We start from the raw sequence: 13,803 nt of genomic DNA, 5'->3' as shown, positions 1-13,803 counted from the left end.
TATTTAAAACGAATAAAATTATTTTTATATTTTTATTTTATTTCAAATTATATAAACAAACAGTACGAGATTTACAGTGATGAAACAATATACAGGAATTAGATACTTCATGTTGGGTACCTACGATATGTTTCCTTGTAATGTCTATGGTATGTTTATTCCTTAATTAGCAGGTGATGTGTGTAGCATGTAGGTGTGTGTGTAATATAGGTGTGTGTAATCTACCTGTGAGTGTTTGTGTGTGTCTGTATGAATGCGCATTGAACAGTTTATACTATCGACATGATGCCACGTTTGAATTTGGGCAGTGAATCCGAAAAAATATCAATGCTAGAGTTTAAACAAATATTATTTCGAGTATGAAGAGCTGGCGAATTTGTTTTTTTATTATTTATTTTTCCGGGATTACAGTAAAATTGGTAGGTCGATTAATAAATCATATTTATTTAATACTTTTTCTTGCAAAGATTTTTCATATAACAATCCTGTTTTTATGGAATCTTTCTCGTTAAACTTCGACACTATATAATATTTCCAGTAGGTATAAAGATACAGAGCACAAATAGTATACAGACGTCTTAATATCATTTGAAAGCAATGGCATTTGTCACAATACTAATGAGTATTGTGATAAATTATTAAACCTTCACATTATATTATTGTATATTAACCAAAGCAATAACTACTTTCCAATTATCATTGTAATACAAGGTACCATTGTTCAGAAAGTATTTATTTCCTGAAAAACTATTCTTTGTTTCCAAAGTTGATTTACATCGGCATAACCTTTTACTGCGAACCCGGTGATTTATTTTATTGTTTAACAATAATAATTTCTCTTCTTCATTAATGTACTACCAATTCCATTAGGAGCCGATCGATTTTTGAAAAAAAAATATTTTGTTCGTGTTGTTCAATGAAAATACAACATATACAGACGCGCTCGAGAAATCTCAAAGTTGCAAGAAAAAAGTACGTGCGTTCGATGTAGTTTTAGTTCTAAGCTGTTATGCATCGCATGGAGGATGTGTGTTACCTCTAAACAATTATTTTATAAAAAGTATTGAAAATATTAACGAGAGTATTCCGAAAATTGTTTATAATGTTCATGATGAAATTGAAGAAAGAAATATAGAATTGGAAATTAAAAAAATAACAAAGGAGGAATTAAAAGTAATTCTGAAACAAATGAAATCAAAACCCAGTCCTGATGGAATAACAATACAATTAATAATTCAATCATTACCAATCATTGAGAATTACTTACTTAATTTTATAAATGAATCTATCACCTTAGGAAAGTTCCCTCAATCATGGAAAATATCAAGAGTCATCCCAATACCGAAAATAAAAAATACAAAAAAATGTGAAGAATATAGACCAGTGAACACGCTCCCTAAGTATGAACAAATACTTGAACATATAATAAAAAAACAACTTGTTGATTTTATAGAAAAATGGAATATATTATGTGAAGAACAGTGTGGATTTAGAAATAACCAATCTTGTGAAATGGCTCTCAATCTAGTTCTGGAGGACTGGAAACAAGACTCAGATAAAAATAAATATGTGATCGCAGTTTTCCTGGACTTTCAGAGAGCTTTTGAAACGATAGATAGAGATATAATTATCAAAAAACTATCTAAAAATGGAATAAAAGGAAAGGCATTGAAATGGTTCAAGGATTATTTAAGTAATAGATATCAAACCACAAAAGTGGGTGAGACAATATCCGAACCAGTAAAGATTACATTGGGAGTACCACAAGGGTCGGTTCTCGGACCTATTCTTTTTATAATGTACATTAATGATATGGTGAAAGTATTGAAACATTGTAAAATAAGATTATTTGCAGACGACGCACTGATTTATATAACAGGAGAAGATTATGAACTCATAATGAACCATCTCAATGAAGACCTACATAATATATCAATATGGCTGAAGAAAAATAAACTTAAATTGAATGTAAACAAAACAAAATTCATGAACATTGGAAAACGAGTAACGCAAACAAAAAAAGACATGTTGATAGACGGTGAAGTATTGAAAGAAGTATTTGAAATGAAATATTTGGGGGAAATAATTGACTCCAAATTAACTTTTGCTCAAAATACAAAACAAATTATTAAAAAGATTGCCAAAAAAATCTCACTGTTGGGAAGAATAAGAAGATTCCTTAACACAGTTTCCAGTAAAAATGTGTACAACGCAATTATTGTACCACACATAAATTACTGTAGCAGCATTCTATTCTTATCCAACGACGGTTTAATGAAACAAATGACAATTCTACAAAATAGAGCAATGAGAACCATATTGAAGAAAAATAGATATACAAAAATTAAGAACATGTTGAAGGAGTTAAATATCTTGTCATTTAAACAAATTATTTACTTTAATACCATATTTTTAATCTACAAGATAATCAATGGTCATACGTCTAGTGAATTCCTGAGAAAAATTGATAAATTGCAGAACAAACACACACATGAGACAAGGAAAAGAAATGAATTGAGACTCCCCTTCAGGAAAAAAACACAGAGTCAAAAGTCATTGATGTACGGAGCGTTGAAGATATTTGGAGAGCTACCAGAAGAAATAAAATCAGAAGAAAACATAAAAACATTTAAAATTAAATTAAGAAAATATGTGATTGATTCATTTTAAATGTGTTACCATAATTATATGTATATAAGGATTGTATTAGGACATAGATAACTATGTACCTACTTAAAATACCACAATAAACAATAAACCTCTGGGTAAATTGCCTTAAAAAGTCCCAAAATTACCCCGTGTGTAAAAAGTGTTTTAATTACTCTGTAAACACTAGTAAAACCCTTGGGACCCTTCAACAGCTTTTAAAATCATTACATTGACAGCCCATACCTCTTGGAATGCTATAAATTGTTTGTACCGAACAACTACCGCCAGTGTCGACGCCACGACTTGCTCTGTATTCCACACGGAAGAACGGGCGTTATGGCCCAGCATAGCATGACAAGAGGTATGGTGCTGCTAAATGATACCTCTAGGACTCTTTACATTTTCAACATTGGCCTTAAAGATTTCAAAAGTCATTTTAGGCAAAAAAAAATGTTTCATTTAAAGCTTTGTATATTTTATGTGTATTGTAATAGGATTGAATCAATCTGAAATGCACAAAAAAATGCCAAGGAATAATATTTCATTTAGATAATAATATTTTTATTTCGTTAGAGAAAATGCAAGGCCGACTAGGCCGAGTACAGGTCTGAACGCGCAACTGCCAAATTGCGCAGTCACTGTCGCTAAATAAACATCACTGTTTAAAATAGTCTAACACTAATAGTAAACCAGTCTATACACATCAGCAGTAACAACGAGTACAACAATCGCCGCCGTTTGCAAACTTTTGCTTTATTAGGGCACGGCACAAGCCAGAGCAAAGCCAGAGTAAAGCTGGCCTCTCAGAAGCTGGGCGTACTGTACAGGGCCCGCAGATACTTTAATAGTACACAACTGCTGACCCTGTACAAATCACAAGTGCGCCCTACTGTCGAATTTGGCAGCCATCTCTGGTCCGGAGCCCCTAAATACCTGAAAAAAACCCTTGACTCTGTGCAAAAACGGGCGGTCCGTTTGATAGATTCCCCAATCTTAACAAACGGACTGCAATCTTTAGAGCACAGGCCTCGGGTAGGTATGCTGTCCTTATTCTATCGGTATTACAATGGAAGATGCTCTGAGGAACTAGCGTCATTGATCCCTTCCGCACCGGTGCGTAGTCGGGATACACGCCAAACGCGCGCCCAACATTTGTACACGGTTGACATTTGTCACATGAGAACGGGTCGCTTCTACGATTCGTTCTTGAGTTCAACAGCTCGGCTGTGGAACGAACTGCCGACCTCTGTGTTTCCTCCCTCAAGACTCTTCAAGACCCATGTTCACTCCTTCCTCTCCACAAAAAGACCCTCCACACAGCATCCCCAAAGATGACATAGGCCCTGGGGGAAATTATTTTCTTCAGGGCCTCCTGTGTGGAGTTAATAAAAAAAAAAATAAAAAAAAGGCTTTTACAAAATCCCTTGGTCTTGCAGGCCTGTACTCTAGTCGTCCTCTAAGTAGTATTCGACACAACTTTTGACCACGAAAATGCTGCCCGGTCCTTTACACATATATGCTTTGTCTTGTATAAACAACGGAACTAAAGAAGTTTTTCTTACTTACCACGTTTAAAGATAAATTTAGATGTATTGTAACGTCATGGTTTTTGCTCCGTTTTCTTACTGCCGAATTGCTTCGCGGGTTAAAGTTACAAGACGATGTGTTTTTTTTATGAAAACAATGTAGGTGGTAGAGAGCAAAAAACTTATCGATACGACGTTATTAATGTTACCATTTCGAGTACAAAATAAAGTCACACTTACTCCGCGAAATACAGCGAATGGGCGAAGAATTTAGTGAAGACAGAATAAGTAAGTGAAGAATATAGGAAGTGTATGGAAGAAGTCAAGGGAAGAAACAAAAATAGATGGCATGATCTAGATAAGCAAATACTTGAGTCAGGTAAACGTCAGGCGAGAAGATGTACTTTTTAATATTGTGATACCGAAAAAACTTAAAATTGCACGAGCCGGTGTAACTATGGCATCGACCGATCTATTTAACACGAATATATCAAAATTCATAATATACTTTTAAAAAAATAATATTTGCAACAGAATATGTATCACAGAAAACGTATTATTTTATTGTATTTTTTCATCAGATTTCCTATTTGCTTTCAGTTATTTGAATTGAATTAAATTACTCTCTCGTATTGTATTATTGAAACCTATATAACTAGTATTTCTTCAGTATTACACTATTGTAGCTACTTTATCAATTATTCAACTGTAAATCTTTAATATTTTATGGTCATTCTCTTTTTATATTGTTGCTCATTTTAAAATGTCTCTGTATTATTTGTCAATGCTATAAACTTCCTAACACTGTCAAAAATATATTTATGAATTTTAATGTTTACAACGCTTATAAACAAAATGACTAAATAACAAATCTAAAAAATGTGTCTTGTAAAGTTTTTTGTTGACTGGCTAGATTTGTCGATCTTTGTTCACCTTGTCTTTCATAATCCTTGTTATACAAAAAGATATTATTTTGGTAATATTATCTAGGAACATTATAAATTATTTGTTTCATGTTTTCCGTTTGGGACTAGTACCGCCATCTGGCGCCCTTCGTTGAAAGTTTGCTTACGAGGTGTAATAATAAGAATAGTTAGCCGTATAATCTGACTACATTCGAATAGGCTAATTTCCAAAATCATCTCAATAAAACATTCTCAAAAAGCATTCACAAAAAAGCTTAATGATATAATCGAAATGCAACTCTCATTTGGTAAACTTTAATCTAAAACTCGTGCAATAATCGAATAATCTTGTAAACTCAACGGTTATAAAAACTGTGGCACGCGTTGCTTTAAATCACGTTAAGCTGTGTAATAACGACCCGAAAAATATTCCTCCAATTTCCATACCGTGCTTAAAGTTAGCTAGGAAATAAATTTCTCGGCGTAAATGTCAAGTGAAAGTCCGCAGTAAGCCCGAAGGTGATCGGCCTCTACATAAAGGCTCTCACGGCAGCTGCCTGTGAACTAAACTCACAGGTTCTGTTCTGTTTACAGCCCGTTGTTATGGCTGGCACATTAAACAGTTAATTATTACTTAAACCAGGGGCGCCCAAACCTCTTGCGAGCTTTCACACCTTTGGTGAGCGAGCGGCTTTTCATTGATAATACGCATTGTTGAGCGTATTAACTTTATTATCTTTGGCAGTTTGTCAGACATTTGTTTTAGTGGCTTTTAGAAAAAACAAATTAATCAAGATAAATGTAAACATATTAATGAAGACGTTAATATGAAGGGATTGCTGAAAATATTAATGACTAAATTAACGAATATTTAGTGAATATATTAATAATGAATAAATTAGTATGACAATGAAATTATTATTGGTGATATTCGTGAATATTTTATGAGGGACATATTATTAATGATGATATTAATGAAGATATTAGTGATTATGTTTATGAAGATATTAATGAAGATAAACATATTATTAATAATGAGATTAGTGAACATAAGAGTGATATGTTAATGAAGATATTAATGGTGATATCAATTAACATTTTTTTAAAGATGACGTTATTGATTAATATTTTACTGAAAATATTAATGATGATATTGATGAAGATATTAGTGGTTATCTTAATGAAGAAGATATTGAAGGTGAAATTATTGAATATTTCATTGAATATATTAATAAAGTTATTAGTGAAGATATTAAATAAATTGTGGTTAAGAATATCAATGTCGAGAACAACCTGTGATAAATTCTATTATTTTTATAAACTTAAAGTTATTATGAAAAGCATTAAAGCTTTTTTTCTTGTAAAGTTCCATAATATTAACAAGAGAACCATAAAAAAGATCTACTAAGCGTTATCTCAGTGCATTAGGACAAAACTTCGTTTCTTAATGATAGTTCCCACTTGCTTTATAGTACATCTTTGTGTTAATTTAATTATTTAATAATTAGGTTGCTTAATTTTGTAAATACAACTTTGGAAGAAATTTGATTTTAGAAGATCAGAAGTACTATGAAGTAAAAATTGTAAACCTCTTTTTTCAAATATTTTTTTGGTTCACTGTTTTATTTGTTCACATGGCGAGATTCAAGATTTTAATAGAATTATTGTGCTTACTTTTGTTCTTTTTATAATCGCCACCACAACACACAGTTTTCCGGTCAACAAAAAATATGACTAGTTCTAACAATAGCGATATGTATCGGTCCACTTAAAAAAACGATATATGAAAGACCAAAAGTCCACTCCATCCGCATTTTTTTAAATGCTGAATCAGATCATTATGATTTTTTTTCCATATTCAGAACGTTTGCAGACCCCTGAAAAGCCTTAGGCGGCAGTTTAGCAAAAGTTGGGAGTGAATATGGAAACATGACGGCCTGAATGCGTCATCAGTTTTCAAAATTTCGCGGTTCTTTGTTTTGTTGGAATATTTATTATGAAATTTAGTCAATCTTTCAATAAACGTCGGCGGTGTGTTTTTATTTTATTTTTTATTTTATATTATAGAAGAAAACAGTACACGATTTACAGAGTTGAAACAATATACAGGAATAAGATACTTCATGTTGTGTACCAATGATATGTGTACCTTATTCCTTTTTAAAGTAAGACAACATTCCCAGGATACAAATAACCTGACAATCTTTGAAAATCTTCTACTACCACCACAGTAAGCGGAAATTTTTTCTTGTGTCGTGATGGGGGACTTAGAAAGACGAGTAATTGAACGCAAGACGCCTGGGTGGGATTCAGGCCAAATCAGCCACTGATTGGTCAACCTAAATGCCAAGGTATCATTGACGTTAACTTCAATTTATCATTATCATCATCATCACCATCTGCAGAGTGTGATGTAGATTCCGTACATCACCATTCTTATCTACATTTTTTTTCCTTCGTAAAGGAAAAAAATGTTGATGAGAATAATTTGATCGATCAACATTGTCATCTTCAATATAATTGTCGTCATTATTAAACACCATCTTTGATGTCGTCATCATCAACATCATCGTTAACATTATCATCAACATCGTCATCATCAATATGAATGTCGTCATCATTAATCATCATCTTTGATGTCGTCATCATCAATATCATCGTTAACATTATGATAAACATCATTACTGTCGTCATCATCTTTGATGTCGTCATCTTCAACATCATCGTAAACATTTTCATCAACTTCATAATTTCTCTACAGAATTGACCATGACACGTAATTTCTAATTAACCATCCAGATTTGATGTCCAATCACCATATTACTTGTAGGTAAATAATACAAAATCAGCGGCTAACAAAAAAGTCGCAAAAAAAACGATTTTATATCAAAGAATATATTTAAAACAGTTTCTTGAATAAATCATTAATTCATTATCAGCTTACTCGGGTAAACAAGATTTTATTGCAGAATCCAGATAAAAAGATGTACAACTTGAGAGAAAGGTCGTATTTTGAAACACGTTTAGAGGTCATTCCGTGAAAATAAAATTGTTTTAATGTCTATTAGTTTAGGTAACAAATTAAAACGGTTTTAAAAAATATTGAAGAAAAAAGTTGCATCACAAAAATGACAATTACAGAAAAAAACTGGATTAATGATAGTCTCATTGAAAACATACAAATATGAGATACACTATAAAGAAAATGTAAAAACACGACAACTAACAAAACATATGAAATGGAATTTTTTATACACAGAAGCAAAATAAACATTAAATTTCAAATTAAACAGAAAAAATATACTAAGATGACAAATTTGATTAGATAATATATTTCATAAAAGTAAAGAATTCGCAATAACTTAGCAGTACCTACTAAAGATATAAGCCTATAGAAGTGTGTTGTGGGCGTGTTCATGTGCCAGAAGTTAGATAATTTTTTTTTCTTACTTTGGTGAAATTTATTTCGTCAAAAATGTCAAATTTCTAAATTATTTTTCGTATACATGCTCTATTTCTTTGGCTTTTCTGAGGCCTATTAGCCGAAAGTACTAATTTACACTGGTCACATCTGTTTTTTTTAAACCCGTTTTATATCACATTTCCGGGGATTTTATGTTCAATAATATTGACAAACTACTGTCGCTAAGTGATTTTTAAAAAGCAGAATATACTGTGAAAATAATGTATTAACAAAACAACGCTCTCCACAGTCAGAGGACGTCTGGGCAGCAAATAAGATTATAAAAGGTCTATAAAACGAGACAGTGGGTAATTGCTTCAAGTCTAATCCCGAAAAACAGCTCGAAAGCGCGTTACTTCCAAAAATATATTTCCAACTCCTCCGCCGCGCAGACAAAATAACAGCGGAAAATGTTTTGGAAAAGAAAAATAAACTCAATAATTGCTTCATATATGTAATTGCTCCGCTTCCCGGAGGATAAAGTTGACAGAACTTGCCGAAAGTTCTCGCGACATTCGGGAAAATTCTCTTACCGGGAATGTTGTCCAATTACCGAGGCGTTCTGGCAATAACTTAACTATACGATACAATAAGCGATTCCCGGTGTATTGAATATCTGAAATATAAAGCCTACATCACCTGATTTCCCGGGAAGTAATAAGGAAAGGTTCGAATACGCTGGTTACATTACTGACATCGCCATCGTTACAAAAGGTAAATCATGTAATAACATAAACTACCTTAAAAAATAATCTAAAAATGGTATTCGCTAAAAGCTAATAATTTTAAATTATATTCCTTACATGTACCTAAGAAATTAATGTTTTAGTTGTCGAATTTCTTAATTCCACGTGTATTTATTTATTTATGCATGCCTTTAATGCTTTTACATGTTTACATTGTTATAGGTAAGTTGCTCATTAGTACAATAATAAGTGTGTAGTACATAAAATAATAAACTGAGCATGAATTATATAAGCAGGTACAATACAAGTTATCATAGAGAATTCTGATGTACAAAGAAGTTCAATAATTAAAAATGCTAACAAGCGTACAAAATACGAAAGTATTTACAGAGCAACGTGTATTAAGCTTTGTTGATATTTATAAAAATAAACATGAACAATTTGTTGTAAAGCATTTCTGCATTCAGCAAACCTTTATGAAGCCAGATTGGGTGTTTTACAAATCATCGAAAAATTAATATAAAGATAAAGTGTTCACATGAAAAAAAATCATAGATCTGTTATAAATATTCTAATAGACTGATTTTAATTTCGGCCACTGATTAGTGGCGGTAAACATCGATTGAACTATATTTATTACCAAGTCTGTGTAGTGTAACCTTTGAATTGGCTGAAATAATTATAAGCAGGCTTTGAAACATTATACATAACAGTCAGTCGTGTGTCACGCGCAGGTACATGCGAGGGAGTAAGGCTTGTTAAATCCATAACGTTCAATCCACCGTTGGCTATTTTGAAAAGACATACTGTATAGCTCACTGTACGCCTTGATGATATGTCGGTTATGTTTGGTAAGTCCATTAAAAAGGTGTAATTAAGATCTTCCATTGAAATTCCTAATTTCTTAATCACTAAATCTGAGAAACTTACGCTGCACTGTATCAATTTGTAATCGGTAAATCTTATAAAATGAAGTCAAGATTGTCGAATTATACTCTAGATTGCTTCCCACCTACCCAGTGAATAGTAATTTACGAATTTTACTTTAATAATAGTTGGAGTATAACTAACCTAATCGTATATCCCGTTTTTAGTACTCTGTCTCGTGTTTGGGCACGCCAAAATGTTCCGTTTACAGAAATGCGACATTAATAGAAAAACATATATAAAGGTCGCGCCCACATTTGGTGCGTAGGTGAGACATGCGCACTGCATTCAGATTTGGCAAATTTGAAGAAGATACCCACGTGGGGAAAAATAAAAAAGGTAATGGATGCTCTAATTAGTCTAATTCATTTGTTCCCAATTAGTGGTACCCGTATCCCCAGAGGTATGCGTAGTTGCTTGAACTGTACGGACAATGCTGAACAAACCGTACGAATATTTTGGCTATAAGGGGAATGCGAGTTTGTGCACTTTCTCAAAGGAGTACTCAGGAAAAACTATTTTGGAACACTGCACTCTAATTGAAAGGGATTTATCGGACCTAAAAAATACAAAAAACGTTCGATAAATATTCCCAAGAAATAATGATTTTCGTTATGTAAAATGTATTATTAGTTTTTTCTTTAAAAATATAGCAAGGCTTTAAATTTTTGTCAAAATTTGATTGGTCACGATGAAACCAATTGTGCTGCATTATATAGTATTTTCAACAGTTGTTTTTCCTCAGTCTGGAGGTCTTAAAAAAGTTGCTTTCACAAACAATAAGTTATATTTGCACATTGTTCATGATTGGCAGATATTGTAAGTTCTAGAGAAGGGCCATTCAAAGACGCAACAAATCTGGAAATTATTATTGTAGCTTGTCTTGGTTAGGATTGTTTTTATTTTCCTTCCGACTTTATGTCCGGGTTTAATCTTCCCCATAGGAAAAACTAAACCCTTCCACACACTTTTCCACAAATGATCATCTAATCAATCCACACTATGCAAGTGCATCATATAAGCAGAATAAATACAAAACAATACAAGAACAACACGTCAACTCACCAGAGATCAAATGGGAAAATAATTCACCGACTCCAGATATTTGAATATCAGAGGGTTCGGCTCGGTAGAACTCCTAACAGGGCCTATAAATCCTACTGATCCCTCAACATAAATATTTAAAAAATATTTCGTAATCCTACTTACATGTATTTAAAATGTCTGATTTTCGCATTTTTATTTATAATTTTTTTGATAGATCTAATACGCCTAAATTTTTAATGAGAGAGCTAGGTATAATGTCAGTATCTAGCCGAAATAACAAATGGTAATATTTTTATAGTCTGAGAATGCCAAATTCTTTTTACCTCATTTCTTAAATCTGTGTATTTTCTAATTTTTTCATTAACAGATTTTTGAATATTTCAGGAAAATAAAGTATTTTCATTTTATATTATTAATTATTATTAGTATTTTTGCTCCATATCTATGCCATCGTCATGCACATTCGACATTACTCGCAAATACTCAGGATGACTAAAGAAAGTATCTTAAGTATCTCATAACTTCTCATAAGTGGTATTTTATTCACTGCATTTGGTTAAAATTGATAATAATAATTATTCTAGGTCTTAGCTGATAATAAATAATTAGCACAGTCTCAAACTAAAAACAGTTTCACCAAAATACAGATTTATACTGCAAGTGCTAAGTAACTTTCTGTATCACCGACACGAATGTTTTCAATAGGTTCATTTTGAATTGTTTAAATCAACCATTGATTTCATAAAATTATTGTCTTTCTTTTTAATTAAAAAAAAAAGTTAGTTACCTACTACTAAAAATTGTTCCTTTAAAACAATATTCAGTTTGTGTCGGTACAACTCTAAAAACTATACCAAAATTGTAAAGTATTACGCAGCAGTAAATAAAAATATATTCTCTGACATTGCAAAAGGGTAATTGCAACACGCGAGTAGCTCAGAATACCTCCACCTGCTGACAAAACACAGAGAGTAAATTATCAGAAAAGAAAAGAGAAAGTATCAGCGTCATAATTAAAATTATTAGAAGAGTGGAAAGTCAAATACTTTCCAATCTCCCTTTTCCTTCCCCCATTCACTCTGAAATTTATTGTAAAAAATATCTTGTTGATAAATAAATCTAGGTACGTAATTAAAACAGAATTGCTTTGTGTTTTAAGAACATGACACTACTAACGGGAGAAAGGTTTTCCTCTCACTTAGTTTCTAAAAACAATGCTTCCTCTGAATGGGAAAACATTATTGAAAAACACAGATTTTGGAGCCACAAAGAAAACAGTTTTAAAGATTCGCAATCAAATGTAGGTTCTATTTGGCCCAGAGCAGAAAGTAGCCCGGAGCATTTTGTTGCTCTGAGTTTCTTTCTGATGCGAGTGATATTAGTGGGTTCTGAAGCAAAAAAATCAAATCCAAACGTAAGAAGTTTTCTGGGAATCGATTGCGAGGCAATTTGCATTAAAATAAATCTTTATAACAATGGGAATGTGTGTTTTTGTTTTTAATATAATAGATCCATACATGAGGTCTTAAGAAAATAATTTCCATCAGGGCAAATGTCATCTTTGATTATGCTGTGTGGAGGGTCTTTATATGTTTAATAAGAAGAGGAAGTTATGGGAAGTAAAAAGGTATAAGGGGTGGGTGGGAATCTGAGAGGTCAAAGGGTCTCCCTCAACCAGTCTCTTCGGCCCGCCACGCAGCAGGCGGGCAGTCGCATCCGCCACCAAAACCTAGACAAACCTTATCTCTTGAACCCGTACCTCCTTGCTTAGTCACTAAGAGTAGCGAACTACTTGTGGTGACCTATGGCAGAGGTATGAGCAATCCAGTAAATGGTACCCAGCTTTACCCACACCCGCCTCCCAAATTGAAAATCTTACGGTTTTTATTGAAAACTCATTTGTGATGAACGGAAGGTTTCAATTCTCGCCACAACCCAAAAATATGAGTATGAGAGCGTTTCCAAACTTCTTCTATTGTAATGTGTTATTCACAGAACTTCTTCTATTGTAATGTGTTATTCACATAACTTTTTCTATTGTAATGTGTTATTCACAGAACTTCTTCTATTGTAATGTGTTATTCACATAACTTTTTCTCTTGTAATGTGTTATTCACAGAACTTCTTCTGTCGTAATGTGTTATTCAGAGAACTTCTTCTGTTGTAATTTTTGTTAATTTGTTATCCACAGAACATTTGCAAACCAAAATTTAAAGTCTTGAAACCTACCACTTACTAAACCCTGGTAAGTAAAAACTGAATACCTAGGTACTCTCCAAACTTTGACTTCCCCATTAATATCAACCTTCATAAATTTAAATAACCCGCTCCTTAAACAAATAAACTCATTACAAAAATAACAAAACTTGACCCCAAAAAAATGAGTCTCCAGGTCCCCAAAGAACATATCGTATTCCTGTGACCTCCCTTAGAATAATATTTTCATATCCTGTACGTTGTTTATCATACAATTTGCCTCAGGTAGTATAAACCTGTCAGCCCAGTACAGTACAGTAGGTACTCGTACAACTGTACAATGTAATAACAGGCGCTCTGTGTTTTCGTTTAACCGTATGCCTCGGGGTATTTATTTCATTTCT

This window comes from Hesperophylax consimilis, chromosome 5 (genome assembly GCF_061612785.1).
Source record: "Hesperophylax consimilis isolate HC1 chromosome 5, BYU_Hcon_1.0, whole genome shotgun sequence".
In the NCBI taxonomy this organism is placed as follows: Eukaryota; Metazoa; Arthropoda; class Insecta; order Trichoptera; family Limnephilidae; genus Hesperophylax; species Hesperophylax consimilis.
Note: the sequence above shows the minus strand (reverse complement) of the source record.